Source organism: Myxocyprinus asiaticus, chromosome 12, assembly GCF_019703515.2.
Source record: "Myxocyprinus asiaticus isolate MX2 ecotype Aquarium Trade chromosome 12, UBuf_Myxa_2, whole genome shotgun sequence".
NCBI classification, from domain to species: Eukaryota; Metazoa; Chordata; class Actinopteri; order Cypriniformes; family Catostomidae; genus Myxocyprinus; species Myxocyprinus asiaticus.
Window position 1 is genome coordinate 7,097,457 of NC_059355.1, and position 15,896 is coordinate 7,113,352.

At 37.4% G+C, this 15,896-nt stretch overlaps 2 protein-coding genes across 2 annotated transcripts in view; one reads left to right on the forward strand and one right to left on the reverse strand.

Annotated features, from left to right (window-relative positions):
• Window positions 1–9,898, reverse strand: part of LOC127449084 (paralemmin-3-like) — an 84,969-nt gene extending 75,071 nt beyond the window's left edge. Inside the window, exon 1 of the mRNA XM_051712236.1 lies at window positions 9,540–9,898. The gene's annotated coding sequence lies outside the window, so the exon portion shown is untranslated. The remainder of the gene's footprint in view (window positions 1–9,539) is intronic.
• LOC127449092 (phospholipid phosphatase-related protein type 5-like) overlaps window positions 9,893–15,896 on the forward strand; it is a 72,491-nt gene continuing 66,487 nt past the window's right edge. The window contains exon 1 of the mRNA XM_051712251.1: window positions 9,893–10,017. The gene's annotated coding sequence lies outside the window, so the exon portion shown is untranslated. The remainder of the gene's footprint in view (window positions 10,018–15,896) is intronic.

Genomic DNA, 15,896 nt, shown 5'->3' on the forward strand with positions numbered 1-15,896 from the left:
ATGATATGGGATTTTTGATAGCCAATAGCGATATCCAGGGCCGTAACCGACATCGATAATGAGAGGGACATTGGTTGCTATGAGGCATCTCTGTTGACAATCAAGGTACCACTGAAAATCACAAAAATCAAACGTAATCAATCTCAAAATTAAAAATAAGGCTTTGACACGTTTGTGTTTAGTTGTCAGGTAGTTGTCACTGAATTTCGATTTTAGAGAAATGTCACATCACGCATTTTCATTATCAATCATCGTTTTCATGACTGATCATTGCTGTCACTTCTGAGTACTTGGGTACTCATGTCCATCCCTACCCAATATACAGATCGATCATGTCAATCAATATGGGGTTTTTTTATGACCAATTCTTTTATTTTTACTTAATCTCAGGTTGCCACAAAAAGACTGTTAATGTAAAAAGTGTACTGTAAATCACTTTTAAAAGGGATAGTTCACCCCCAAATGAAAACTCAGTCATTGTTTACACGAAAGTATAATTCAGAAGTCTAATAAATAATTCCATTTAGGCTCATGACTGTTAGGCAAGCATACGATAAGATTTGGTGAGAAACAAACCAAAATCTAATGCTTTATTTAGTGAAACTGTTGACAGACCGTTGCTCTCCTCTGTGCATTCATGAGACTGCACGAGAGCAAGTTCAAGCAGCCCCCGCTCATAAAATGGGGCGTTCAAGCAAAAACTTGTTTTGCTTATCTAAAAACTGGCCCGCCATAGCGATATTAACAACAGAACATCACACAGCTGCACACAAACCAGAGAACAGAACTTACTAAATATGTCTGATAAGATGAGTTTGTAGTCGGAGAATAGATGCATTTCTATGCCCAGCCTTATTTATTTAAAACAGAGTTTTCAATCAAAATGAGATAGACAGAGGAGGCTGAAGGTCCGTATCCTAACCTGACGGCAAACGGCACTCGGTAAAAGGTGTATTTTCTATGCTAATCAGCGTTTTTGTCCTAACCAGCTGTGATGAGCAACAGGACATTCTGTCGATCGCTTGGTTTCTATTTTGTCATCGCGCCGGGTAACCCCGCCCTATGAACTGGCACCAGTCCAAAAACGTTCTCATAACAGCATATTGAAGCCAGCATCTCACTAGCTAGTTAAAAACTAATGGATTCTGGCCAAGAATGTTACACTTACTGAATGTTTTCACTGAGGTATCGCTCTCTTCAGTCGGAGGTCTGTCACAAATGCTCACCAGTTCAGAATGGAGAAGAGACATTCCCACCTTCTCTATCTCTCGGTTTAATTGAGTACTCTGTTTCAAACAAATGAGGCTGGGCATAGAAATGCATCTATTCTCCAACATTCTCTGGTTTGTGTGCAGCTGTGTTGTGTTCTGTTGTTTCTATCACTGTGGTCGACCTGTTTTTATGTCAACAAAATGAGTTTTCACTTGAACGCCCTATTTCGGGGAGAGCAACCTTAATCAACAGTTTCACTAAATAATACATTCGATTTCAGTTTGTTTCTCACCAAACCTAATCGTATACTTTCATAACAATCATGAGTCTCATGGAATAATTTATTAGACTTCTGAATTTTACTTTTGCATGCTTTTGAAGCTTGAAGAGGTGGTCACAATAAACTGCCATTATATGACATCACTGAGCAAAAATATTTTTTCACAATTTCTCCGTCTGTGAAAAAGTCAAATGGGGTTATAACCTAGGGCTGCAACCAACGATTATTTTGATAATTGACTAATCTAACTATTGATTTTATTAATATAATTATTATTTCATCATTAGCTCTTAATCGAATATTCAGCTTGTGCCTTGACTTAAAAGGTTGTATTAAACGTGCTTGCTAACACTAAAGAGGACAAAATCATACTTTAAAAATACCTCTAAATGACATTTACTGAATTAAAGGGAAAAAAATACTTTAATTCAGCAAAAAAAAAAAACATCACTGCAAAAAAATATATTGTTATCAAGTGTTGTCTTGTTTTCCATTAAAAAAAATCTAAACATCCTTAAAACAAGATCCATTTACTTGAGAAGCAACATATAAGATTTAGACTTGCTTTAAGAGAATGTATCTTGAATAAGTGTTTTTCACTTTTTCATACTTCTGCCAGTGAAGAAAAGTCCAAATATACTTATATTTAAAATATATTCTTTAAAATATTTAAATATTTAATATTATAAACAACATTCTCAAATAAATTATTTTTCTGCAGTATAGCTCAAAGTAAATGTACGTTAATGTAACTGTAACGTAGGATTTTGTTGCAGTGTAAAATGGCCGAAGACTACCATCTTTCACCTTTTTGTTCACTTCAATCCATCTTTAACTCTCTCTTCCAAATAGAGCTGCATATCACCGACTTTCTTCACGGTAAGATACATACCGTGACACATATGATTCGCTACGCCGTAAGCCATCATGTTTTCATCTAGCTGCATCAAGCGCTCGCCAGAGAGGGCACTTCACACGACTCATAGAAGTGGCGCTGACCACACAGAGAAATTAGGGATGCACCGATACCACTTTTTCTCTTCTGATCCGATTCCGGAAATCTCAGTATCGACCGATACCGATTCCGATCCGATACCTGTGTTGTTTTTTTGCATAATCAGTTTAGAGTATCTTTACATTATTGTGTGGAACTAATTGGGTGTACTCTTTAATATGTAAAGAAACACAAACCTCTAACTACACATTATTTCAATATAAATGTATAGCTTATTAAGAAAAACTTTGTTAACTGGATAATGTAGCAGCAGTAGAAAAGAAGCGGGTTTTTTTTTTTTTTTTTTTGCAAAATGTTTTCAACTTGTATCAGACCTCTTTTTTGTTCAATTTAGCTGTAAGATATCAGCTCACTTTTCATTCACACAGTTATTTTTTGGAACCCGTTCAACTTAAATATTATTATAATTTGTAAACAAATGATAATAATAACAATAATAATAATAATAATAATAAATTATAATAGTAATATAACTCAATCGTGCATCTTTAACTTTTAAACCCTCACACTTTTATTTTGACATTCTAAACTCTCCAGGAAGTCCTGTATGTGTCTGTTTGTAGGCAAGTTCACAGTAGTTTAATTTGCTTCTTATTCAAATTCTGGTTTAAAAAAAAAATAAAAATAAAAATAAAATAAAACACCTCCAGTGCCATTATAAATGCATATTATAAGTGAACCGAACTTTTGAGCATCTACATCTGAGGTGTTGTTCGTGAGTAGCGCTCAAATATTGTGCACCACTGTGAAAGCTATGAAATAGCCGCGAGTTTACGTGTAAACAGAGCAGCGCTATTCACTGACGTGCTGAAGCTGCGTGTGCATTTTTTATATTTACTTATTAAACACAGCCTTTTGTGATTCAAAGAGCTATCACACCTCTTCAAGTGGCTTTGAATAAAATGCAGGAGTCATATGAACTACTTTAATTCCGTTTTTATGCTTCTTTTATGTCATTTTTTGAGCTTGACAGTAACGAACATGACTAACACACAGTATCAGATTTGGATCGGGCTCGTCGGACCGATACCTGATCCATCTAAAAGCTTCAGTATCGGGATCGATGCATCCCTAAGAGAAATGCCAGTTTCTGAGTTTGTACTAATTTAGATGAACTGCTTCCTTATTATTTGAAATTTAATAAAGGATGCATTAAAGATATAACACAGACTCGTCAAGGTGTCCTTTAAAGACGCTCTGACATGCAAGTTTTGCTTAAGCGGAACGGCAGCTCCGACTTCGCTTTAACAACAAGAGCGCTTCTGTATTTACTTATTTTGTATTTTTGTATAATTCCCTCATATTTTGCAATCTACATTACCTTAAGCTGTTTGGAAAGTTTTGTGTCTGGACTGTGAGCTATGTCTTCTTTCTATCCTCAACCAGGCGCAAGCTGCGGTCTATGCTCCTCTCACGCGCCATCGTTAGAGTTTAATGTGATCACATGTTACGTTAAATGAGATCAAATGACTATTCGACAACGAATATTTTTGTCGACAATTTTTTCTTTTCGACGTTGTCAATAATATCTACTAATTGTTTCAGCCCTAATAACAACACAGGGGTGAGTAAACAATGACTGAATTTTCTTTTTCTGGGGTGAACCAACCCTTTTACATCTCTGACAAGAAACAAAAACTTGCTAACATTCTATTATAGAACTGTACAAAGTTTTAGTCAAGTTGGGTCCAATTCACCAAGAACATCATCTCACGTATAAAAAAAAAATCAAAACAGCACAGAGCGAGACCTCTCTGGAGGGCCACCAAGCCCCCAGAAAAAGCATCTGACAGAGAGATCCGCTTAGTAAACTTTAAATGTATTACCTGCAGGCAGTTTAGAAGGGTGTGTTAGCTTCCCAAAGCCAGGCAGCTTTTCTTTCATGAGGTAATATTAAGTTTGGAGTGACAGCGAGTCCGGTGGGGATGCGATGGCAAACCGCTGTATATTTTCACAATGATGATTTATTCCGTCAGCAAAAAACTGTTTTAAAAACAACTTATATTTTTTGCATACTTCAGCTTTAAGTATGGAAGTGCTCCTGGATGTGGTTCTTTTTTACCTTGTACCTTAAGTTCATCATGTGGTCGTATCATGTGGAAGATGCAATATGAAAACGCAAACCACTTATCACAGGATTAAGGGGGCTTGGTAAAAGCATGGGATAAGGCCTGTTCACACCAAATTTGTGACGAATTTGCGAGATGAACTGCAGACGAAAGGTCTACACATCAATCACTGTAATGAATCAAATGAAAAACAATTTCACTTCTATACAATAGGCGTTCTACAAACATATTTATTTTGTTTTCCTTCTGAGACCTTATTCAGCTGTTTACAGGGTGTATAGCATCTGTGTTATTTATACAAGTAAGATGAGTAAAGAGCGCCGATACCTTACAAACCTTCGAATTGTAGGCAGACGATTTGTCAGACCCGATGTGAATAACTCCATTGAAATGCATTGTTCCTATACAAAAGCTTGATTGGAATGAACATTCGCACCTAAACAAAACGGGCTTGGCGTGAATAGGCCTTTATTTGAACGTGCAGTCTGCGCTGGTTTAGCGCCCGATTCACTATAGGAATTATGCAGATAAGGCAACGGTGCAAACACACCCACAAAATCGCTGATGAACGCACTTTGCACACGCAATTCTGATCTTACAGGACAACTCTGAATGCTATATGGCGAAGGATACAGCAGACCACCATTATCTGACACACTTTGGCCGGACTGAACAGCATCACTGAGTGACTACTGTGATTCAGACACCTGAATCATCTCTTTAACATGACGAAAGAGCACTTGATTACACCGTGCATCTCTTCTCCTTTATTTGATCATTATTTGCTGATTTACTGTTGATACGATCAATAGAAAATATACACAAACATCTCTTTTCAATGACTTAATTGAAATACTCAACACGCAATGCAATTTCAGCGCTGACTGCACCTGCTTAAACTAGATTGTAGGTGGTTAGTGAATAAGACGCAGGTTTTTGCACTGAAATACCACTTGCAAAAGCAGCGCTCCGGTTTAGTGAATTCGCCCCTAAGGCTTGCGGCAACTTTTGTGTAAGATTTATTGTGCAGTAGCAAGCCTATCTTAGCATATCCATCTCCCAATAGATAAATGACCCATGATGCTGAAATTAAATAGCTTAATTGATGCTGAAGTAATCAACTAAATAAATACTGTGATAGATCCGTTTAAACGTAAGGATAAAGTTTAATCCTCAATTAGCCCTTAAAACATAACCAAGCCAAGTTTCACAAAACTCCAGAATATTGTTTCCCAGATGGAATGATTCTGAACCATCTGTTCGTATGATTTTTGAAAGCATCTTAAACTGAAATTAAGCACAGAGTTTCAGTCCTCATCCAGTTGCTGCCTTTTTTTTTTTTTTTTGCTTCAACACCCTACTGTCTTGCCATGAGGAACGGTGTTGGAACTAGATGACGTACGAGGCACAGGGCTCTTTCGACATGAAGACAACGTGTAAGTGATGAAAACATGCCAATCTTGCCAATAAAGACATTGCTTATCCCATTCTAATTGACAGAAATCATCACGTTAACAATTACTTTATAGACATACAGTATGTCTGGGAAACTAATCCCATCCTACTAGGGCTCAAGAAACATAACCAATCAGAATAAAGTCAAGTGAATCCAAAAATCTACCCAATTATGCAGGGCTTCCTTGAGACCGATAAGTCAATGAGGCATTCAGGCAACACACCGACTAGTCGATTTTGGTAATATAAATTTTACTATGTGTGTGCAAAAAAATCAGTCACCCATTGTTTTTCTGTGGTTCTCCACAGCAGTTCCCCATCAAAAGTAAATATGTCTCCTGCAGCTAGCCAATTCTTTAGCCAGCAGGAAGCTGTGAAACAGTCCAAGCAACCCACATTACTGATGCGTACAAAGACAGCTGCGAGGGATGATGGGGAAAATACTCTGTGTAGAATTACACACTGAGCAATAACCCTTTTGGCCTCTGGCTGTTTTCTGGAAGGGAGGGAGCATGCATAAACTATTTAGAATACAAAATGAAATGCATCTAATAGGATGGCACAACTCCCTAAGCAGATTTTAAACTCTTTGCAGACAAGTTGTCTCAAGTCGTCTGTTTTTTTTTTTTTTTTTTTTGCAGGTTATTTGTCCCCGATTATGATGACAGTACACATTTGGCATGCGTTCTCAGATTGAAAAGACTGATCCAGTCCTCTGCTAAATTGTCCTGGCACACATGCAGGTTTAACGCCTACAGAACAGGCTTCGGAGGAACCCAAAGAACAGGAACATCTCACCAGCAGCACCATCCTGCAGCATTTTATCTCATTTTGTATAGTATGTATATTACACAAATCAACATCTACCCATTAATCTCGCTTTGTGTTGGGATTTGGATGTGCCCCATTTTTTTTATGACTAATATCACTTTCTTTATATTTCATGTTGCGCTACAGGCTACATCTTATCATACTCTATACAGTAGCAGTCAACATTTTGGACATTTGATTTATGTTTCTTATGTTTTCAAAAACGTTTGGACCTCAAGGCTTGTCCTTAAATTCCTTAAATTTGTTTTGTAGGCCAATATAAACTGTTCCTTTATATTAACTTCTTTACAAAACAAACATTTTAATAAAATACCTTTTAAAAAAAATGGTTGGTTTCCAGCATACATGGGAATCCTTCAGTGTTATTCAAAAAAGCATCCCAGGTGGCACCTCATGAAGCTGGTTGAAGGAATGCCAAAAACAAAACTAAAAAAAAACTAAAGATTGTGTTATTTCATAGTTCTGATGACTACTATTTCTCTAAGATGTAGAAAATAGTAATAATAAATAATGGACAGGTGTGTCCAAACTAATGACTGATAGTTTATCTGTGTAGTCTTTCCAGTTTCTAACAGTTTTTCTTCAAGCCAATTTCAAGTAGTTGTTACCACAATAATTAAATGTTTTATCACCAGAGAGAGAGAACAGCAGTTAACCACTATTTGTCAAAAAGTGTGTCCAGCTTTAAATCGAGAAGCAAAGTAATGCTTCAAACTGGACAGGCTATTTTTCTTGGGACAAGTGTGTGTTTGACGTCCATGACAGTGAGGAATTTCCCTTCAGCAAACTGAACATCCATCACCAGAGGTCTAGGCACACTCCAGAGAACTTTCACTAGGATACGACTGGCCAACTGAAATCATTTCCATTCTCTCCCATTCATTTACACACCCTTTGCTATCTATATCACTCAAATGTCTCCAGCCGACTCTCTACACTTTTATGTTCTGTCTGAATCTTGTTCACTCTACTTTTCACTCTGGTGGACCTCATCATCACTTCATAGATGAAAAAGCACTGGATGGATTTTTTTTAGCCCTCTATTACACACAATATGAAGCAAAAAAGTCTGATTAACTTTTCTTGCATAAAATGAACATTATTACTAAAATCAAAAGCAATGTTTGAAAAATAATAATTGGGGGGTTGTAATCGTTTTAGGGAATGTTGCCTGAAGGCAAAACTGTGCGACATTAGAAAAAAATTAGGGATAGGTTGTTTATATATTTAAATATTTGTAGGGACACTTAGAGACTACACAAGATATGGTGAGAGATATAACAAAATAAAAAAAAATGAATATACTATGTGTGTCAATTGCTTTTCTGAAGGCAGTTCTCCAGAGTATGTACATCCAATTTATACATGGTCTGCATCAACATAATGTTTATTGGTTTATTCAAAGCCATCCCTTCATTATCCATTTTATTGCCATCTTAAAGGCATCATGTGCTTGCAAAGTGAAGAAAATGGGTTTGTTACCCTGAGGCATCTTCCCACAATAGAGGGTTAAAACACTTGAACAGGTTGGAACTCCACCAGTAGGAAGGGCTTCCAGCTCTGCTACAGTTCATGCCAGGACTGTTGGAGTCTTAAAACCTTTTTCGATGGCAAGCTGTTCTTGCACGGACAAGTAGGAGTCTTAGAAAACTCCAGGTGTACGTTCTCTCCAATCGTTCAATATGGTTAATTTTAAGAGCTCCATTTTTTCTCTCTCTCTATTATGTAGTTAAATACTTGCAATGTCCAAATTGTATGTGTGCTTTTGAAAATGACTGCAGCATGAAATTGGGTTAGCAACTAATCCTGAAAAGAATCAGCTGATGGTAGTCTTACCTTGAATTTGGAATACGTACTTGTTTAGAGGTTTTAATACTTGTGTTTCTCTACTACTATGGGTTATTCAGATAGAACAGAATCATCACCTAAAATTAACGTACTGATCCTTGCATCAAATGACAACTGATAGCCTGTGAAATCTAATATGATGCATTAATCGGTTGCCATGTAGGTTATTGGATTAACAGTATAGGCTTCAACAGAGTATTGCACACTCCCATGCACTTTAAACATGAAGACACCTGCTTGGCACGTCATGTGATTTTAGTCTACTTTAAGATTAATGTTAAAAAGACTAACGTTATTCATGCATATTCAACCTTTGCAAAAATTACCATAAACAGTTTCTTTCGAAATGCCGTAGTTCCAACAATTATTGTTACTACTGCAAAATCATAATAAAGTTATAAAAAGAAGCTTTCAGAATAGGCTACTTGTCATTTCTGGATGACTTAAGAGCTTCCCTTTGAAAAGATTTTGTTTTATATTAGTAAAAAGTAGGCTACTGCAGTAACTTACAAAAGTAAGTATTTTGGAGGAAATCATGGTTATGGTAATTTGTTTAAACTACTCAGTTATGCAAGTTTCATACATAAAGTAGCTTGTTGGTCAGGAGTGCATAGTGCAAAGTACCTCCATGTCCAAGTGACATTTTTAGTTTTGTTTAAATCAAGTGTAACTTCAATACATTGAACAGTTACATACGACCGATCTGCCCGTGTCGGAAGAGCATGCGAACAAAATTGTCGTCCGAACAATCAAAAATAGCCACCTGTTGAATTATGTACGACCGTGAAACAAGTAACCAACAACCTCAATAGTTTTCAAACATCCTTACCTGATACAGCGTGGCCCGTTGATACGTATTTCCTTCCCAACAGGTATAAAAAGTATACGAGGGAAAAAAAACCGAAAGCGGAACTAACGGTTAAAATTTAAACACTAGTTTGCCGCGCTGGGTTACCATGTAACATCTACGCCGAATGTATGAAATCAACAAACGTTAACGCGTTACCTCTGATGTAAGAACGAAACACCTGAGAAGGTTCGCCAGGAGCTTCTCGGAATTTGTATGATTTCAATTCAACTTTGTAAACCGGTTCGTTCAAAACGGGTGCCAAAATACACAAAACACCGCTGTGACCTAAAGTTTAACAAATGAGGTTCAAACATCCACTGAAACTTTGTGACTCTCCCACCTCGACGCATTTCATGCACATCGAATGAAGAGACTTTAGTCGAGAGGGAGTGTGAGAGGTTTCTGGTTACCTGACTCTCAGTTCCTGTTTATGAGGCCAACCCATTCCTGTCAAGAGGTATGCTTTTTTTCTTAATAAAACAGGCAGACTTTTTTTTTTTTTTTTTTTTTGACTTTTTAAAAATTAACCGCTCATGTGGTGTGCAGTTAAAGCAACTTCTGACCCATTTAAATGATTGGTGCATCATCAACTAAAGAATGGACCTTTGATGTTCAAGAGTGTAAAAGGTTTGTTATTTTAAAATCAACCACATGGAAGTCATATACCTGCCCATGTCCTACTGTAAACATTACACAGAAATACCACAAGAAGGAAGACCATAAGAGCATTTCAAATAAGGTTATATTAATCTGAATTTTTATATGAATTTATCTTAATTTAAATATGAATTCATATTATCTACATGACAATTTGAGTGAAAAAATCGAACTGGAAAAATAAAAAGCATTCATTTAATAATTTCCTAGGATTTGGTATGATTTAAGAACGTTTCAAAGATCATCTAGTGTTCTTCAAAATACAAAGGAGTTAACATGGTCAATGTCAAAAATTCATAACGTTTCAAAAGATCTTGATTGTGACATTTCATTGATTATTATCATAAATTATTTAATATCCTAAAAAAAAAAAAAAATTATTATGCAGTTTTAAATGTAGTCTCAGACTTTTGACCCACTCTATATTTCATATTCTTGTCTTTCTGCACCAGTTTTTTTTTTTAGTTTTTTTTATTTAGTTTTTTATGTATTTTTTTTATTTTTATTATCCATGCCTGTCCAAAAATCCACTGCCATTTCCATCAAATTGATTTGGCCACTGTCCACATGGCATAAATAAATCTGGGTGTGCAAGCTCACTGCGACCTACTTTGGATCTCTGCAGAGGGATCCAAGACATGGTGAAACTTGTAAGGTATGTGTAAGAACTGTGCCTGTTCCACAGCATGGCAAGAGCTGCATGCTTTCAGCCTCCTGTCATCGATTCAGTTTCCCTTGATAAAGATTGAATGGAAGGTGGGAAATCACCACAAAATAGTTAAAGTTGCATGAGAATTAAATGTAGCTGCTTTCAAAACTAAAGGCTGAAAACAGGGGCCTGGGAGATGGAAAAGGTTGTAGAATATGAAGAACGATACAACAATATATACTGGAACTCCAAGAATGAGTTTTGAGGTTTTAAATGGATTGCCTGATTTAGAATAGTATGTTTATGATATAATATAAGGTATGTTGTCCTTAAAAAAGGACTTAAATGTTGATCGGTTTCTCACCCACACTTATCATATTGCTTCTGAAGACATGGATTTAACCACTGGAGTCGTATGGATTAATTTTATTTCAAATTTTGGTGCCCAATGCAAATGGGTAGTACCCATTCACTTGCATTGTTAGGACCAACAGAGCTGAGATATTCTTCTAAAATAATTTGTCTGTGTTTAACAGAAGAAAGAAAGTCATACACATCGGGGATGGCATGAGGGTGAGTAAATGATGAGAGAATTTTCACTTTTGGGTAAACCATCCCTTTAAGTGCCTTGCTCAAGCATGTTAGTGATGATAATGCATCACTCAGTAACCTTCCAGTTCACAGTTCACGTCTGCCCAAGGTTGTGTTCTATCCAGCCCATAGCTTTAACCTATGCCCTCCTATCACCTTTTTTAGGTGCACTCAGTAACTTTTGTCTTTGTGTCATCTTGGACTTACACTGACACCTAGTGGCTTGAATGTAGCATCATTTAAAATCAATAGGTTTCAGTTTTAGATGTCATTGTAGAAATGTTGCATTCAGAGTCAGCCATGATTACTTTAATCAGTGAATGAAAGTGTCAAATAACAAGATGGTTACTGAGATTAAGCTTGTAGTATTCGGCTGGTCATGTGTTTTTAACATGGCAGCCCCCATTTGCAGACGATCGCAATTCATAACATATCGCAGGTATGCATTGCATTCTCAAGGGCGCTAGATTGGACATTAGTGTGAACTGGTCAGTTTTCTTTCTCAGTTCAACTGCTATAATGGCGGAGCAACAGTTATGAGAATATTGCTAAGTAAGCAAGTTAAATTCAATATAATTATAGCAGCAGTAACACAATAATGCACTTTAAGCATGTTCAACCGGACCGCACATTGGTAATGCGTTGGCCAAGTGCTCGCATCTGCGTAGTGCGTACACGTACTTGCGTAAAGTACGTTTCTGGTCTTAAACTGAAACACTTGCGACATTTATGATAATAATATGGAAGCAATGAGGATATTGCATGAATCACATCAGATTGTTTTTAGGTTGTGGCATGGCTACGACCAAATGCTTTGCTTTTGTATAGTTTAGGTAAGTCTGTAGGCAATCTTTTTTTTTTCTTATTTTAGTTCAGATTTAAATGAAACTGTCATGCATGGCTAAATTTACTCTCTGCTTTTAGCTTGGCTGCAGTTGACCCGGAACATTGCAATCTTTCGCATAGATCGTCCAAAGGATTCGAAAATGTTAAGAGTGCACAGGATCGTCTCTCTCATGAGGCTTGGTGCCTGAGTTTCCATGGGAACTGTAAATCCACCTCCCGCCCTACATGTAGACCTTGTGATATTTTTTAACAATGTCATGCAGCAATACTAGCTTGATCTCTCTCTCTCTCTCTCTCTCTATACACAGTACTGTGCAAAAGTCTTAGGCACATAATATGTTTCACAAAAGCATTTGTCTTAAGATGGTTATTTATATCTTCAGCTTTAGTGTGTCAATAGGAAATATAAATGTTAGACTACCAAACATTACTTATGCAAATAGAAAAGATTAGAATAGAAGAACAGGGAGCCCTGCAACAGATGTCATGGCCCCCACAGAACAACGTGTCAGTCTGAGATTACATAAAGAGACAGAAGCAGTTGAGACAGCCTAAATAGATAGAAGAACTGTTGCAAATTCTCCAAGAAGCTTGGAACATCGTATCTGCCTACAACCAAGAAAAACTGTGTCCAGGTGTACCTAGGAGAATTGGTGATGTTTTAAAGGCAAAGGTGGTCACACCGAATATTGATTTAGCTTTTTTATGTTTACTGGACTTTGTTTGACATTAAGTGATAAATGAAAACTATTTATGGCACTATATTTGAAGACATCCTAAGTGCCTAAAGCTTATGCACAGTACTGTATGTATGTATGTATGTGTGTGTGTGTATATATATATATATATATGTGTGTGTGTGTGTGTGTGTGTGTGTGTGTGTGTGTTAGGTCTCTTTCTCTCTTTAATCATTCCCATGCATGTATTCATCTTTTCAGCTTTATCTTTTTGTTTTATTCAGCTACTTAATAAATACCCTTGCAGACACATTCAAACTAATAGGAATATCACAGACTCTGTTAGAAGTCTCTTAGAAATCTGCTCTTTATACAGGTCTGTCTTGTTATTATTTATATGACACTCTAATGCACAAAGACACAAAGCTCTCGTTTTACTCTCCTCCCAATAAGACTACCATTTGTCACTATAGACCTTATTCACAGTAGCGCCATCTTTTAACGTGAATAAAAAAAAGAGGCTCTGAGGGATAGACTTACTGTCTCTTCAATGGCACACACGGTATAAAGTTGTATAAAGTTCCTAGATCCAATCTGATTTTCCACAGCTCATGTTGTCTGGTGTTTTTTGACTACTGAATGTCCTTGTTTTGTCAGTAAAATGATCCAAATACACTTTAAATTGCAGTACAGCCCATTGAAGAGACTGTCCATCTATCCCTCACAAGATGGTGCTAGCATGAATAAGGTCTATATTCCAAGTCTCTGAAATCATACTTCAGCTTTGTTTGAGGAGCAAACCAAAATTACATTTGTCATTCACTGATCATTTTCCCCTCCACTAAAGCTCTGAAATCTCATTTGAGATAGTGCTTAGATTCACAAATGGCATTTCAATGCATCACGACAGGTTTGAAGTCATTTAGTCCAAAACTTTGTTCAATCTCATGTTGTTTGTAAACACAAAGTGGCAGTTTGAATTTGTGGGATGGTGAGTGAGATTGAAGAGCTGCAGTGGATTGCAAGATTTTCTTTGTATAACAAAATTTTGGTCTCCACCTCGCATAAAGCTATCATATGGCTTCAACAGTCTTGCAACATAGTGCATGTGTAAAAATGGACTATTTTATGGTTTGTGATACGTTCTGAGTTCGTGGGCAAAGGAGGAGTCAGGAGACAACGAAACAGGTTCAAGGTCAGTGTTTTTAATTAGTGGCTCCGGTACACAGTCGACGGTAACCATCAAAGCACTAAATAACAAAACACTCTCTCAGTTCGGGGCTGTCGTGCTTTCTGGTCGCTCTCTCTCCCACACTGATGCTCTGGCGTGCCTTTTCAGGTCTCCCTCCACCATCACTATAATTAGAGACAGGTGTTAGAGTACTCACAACCCAGGTTACGAGCCTACCGCTCTCCGTCTCCCGCAGACTGATCGATGCCCACGCCCCCCCATGCCACACGGTTATTTTATGTTTGTTTGATTTTTTTTTAGGAGATTAAGAGCTGGAGTCACTATGAACTGTTGCTGTATGGAAAAGAGCTGCATTAAAATAATAAACATAAAAATAAATCAAGAGCTTCAGAGCACCATGAGGATGAGTAAATAAAGAATTTTAATTTTTGAGTGAACTGTTCCTTTAACTTCTGTGAAGTAACTAGCAAGACTTCCTTGGTCGTTCCAGAAAGACCTTTCCGGTCAACCAGCTTCATCATCGAATTCGCACATTGCGGTTTAGCAGATGTAGGTCCTTTGCAGGTCAACCAGCTAAACCATGGAAATTTATGCTGGTCATAGGTGATTTGTTAGCAGGGTCTCTCCTCTCAGTTTCTCCTCTACAAGCTTTGCTGTCTGCACTTTCCATTCCATCTTTAATTCGCTCTCTTCATCTCTGTCTCTCCAACACTCACTCTATCAAAGGCACTAAATGAATTAGTATGATTTTGCTCTTGAATGCTGGGACATCAGTCCAGGCAGCTTGTTCACTGCAAATCTCTAAATGTAGAGAGGGGTGGCGCTGAAGCCACTAGCTATATGTGTGTGTGTGTAGAGAGAAGTGTGGCAGTATGCTTCTGCTGAAGAGACAGCACGCAGAGAGCTGAGTTAAATAGGTGCCTGCTGTTTCATTGATACACACATCCAAACCACTTGTGCTCACGTCCAGCTGAAATGGCTGGAATTTAGCACCTTCACTTTCAATACTGCTACAACTAATAGAGGTAAGCACTCTCTCTACCTCGCTGTTGTGTTTGTAACGGATGCATGTGTTCTGTGAGCAGGATTCGGGCAACTCAATTAGCTGGCTGTAATGGATTCATTGCTTTTGAATGCGAAGGCAATAGAGGCGTTACTAGATCAAGGCGGCTGCGGGGAGACAGTGTGCTCAGGGCTCTGACCCACACTGGGGAGTCCTAGCGCAGTAGCCCCATCACAGAGACTTTGTATTTTTCTTCTCAACAAAAGTGATATAAAGAAGAGATTTGTGCACAAACTGACTCAGGAGGCAATGATACACTCTTGTGTGTGTGTTCAGTGGTGAACGCGTGTATTTCAGTTGTGGGTGCCCAGGACACACAGGTTAGGTTGGACTGTGTGTGTGTGTGTAGGTCAGGTTTTGTCTATATTGTGGGGACCAAATGTCCCCATAAGGATAGTATAACCTGAAATTACCTTAATTTGGAGGACCTCCCAACAGTCCCCACAAGGAAAATGTAATAAAGGGACTAAATAACTTAAATTACTCAAAATCTATAAAATGAAAAAAAAAAAAAAATGTTTCTCTAAGGGTTAGATTTAGGAGTAGGTATAAGGTTAGGGTATATCAAATCTAATTAATTATACTATTATTAATTTCCAACACCTTTTAGTTGTATGCATTGACATAAAGCTGCATTACGCAATAATGAATACTGTGTAGA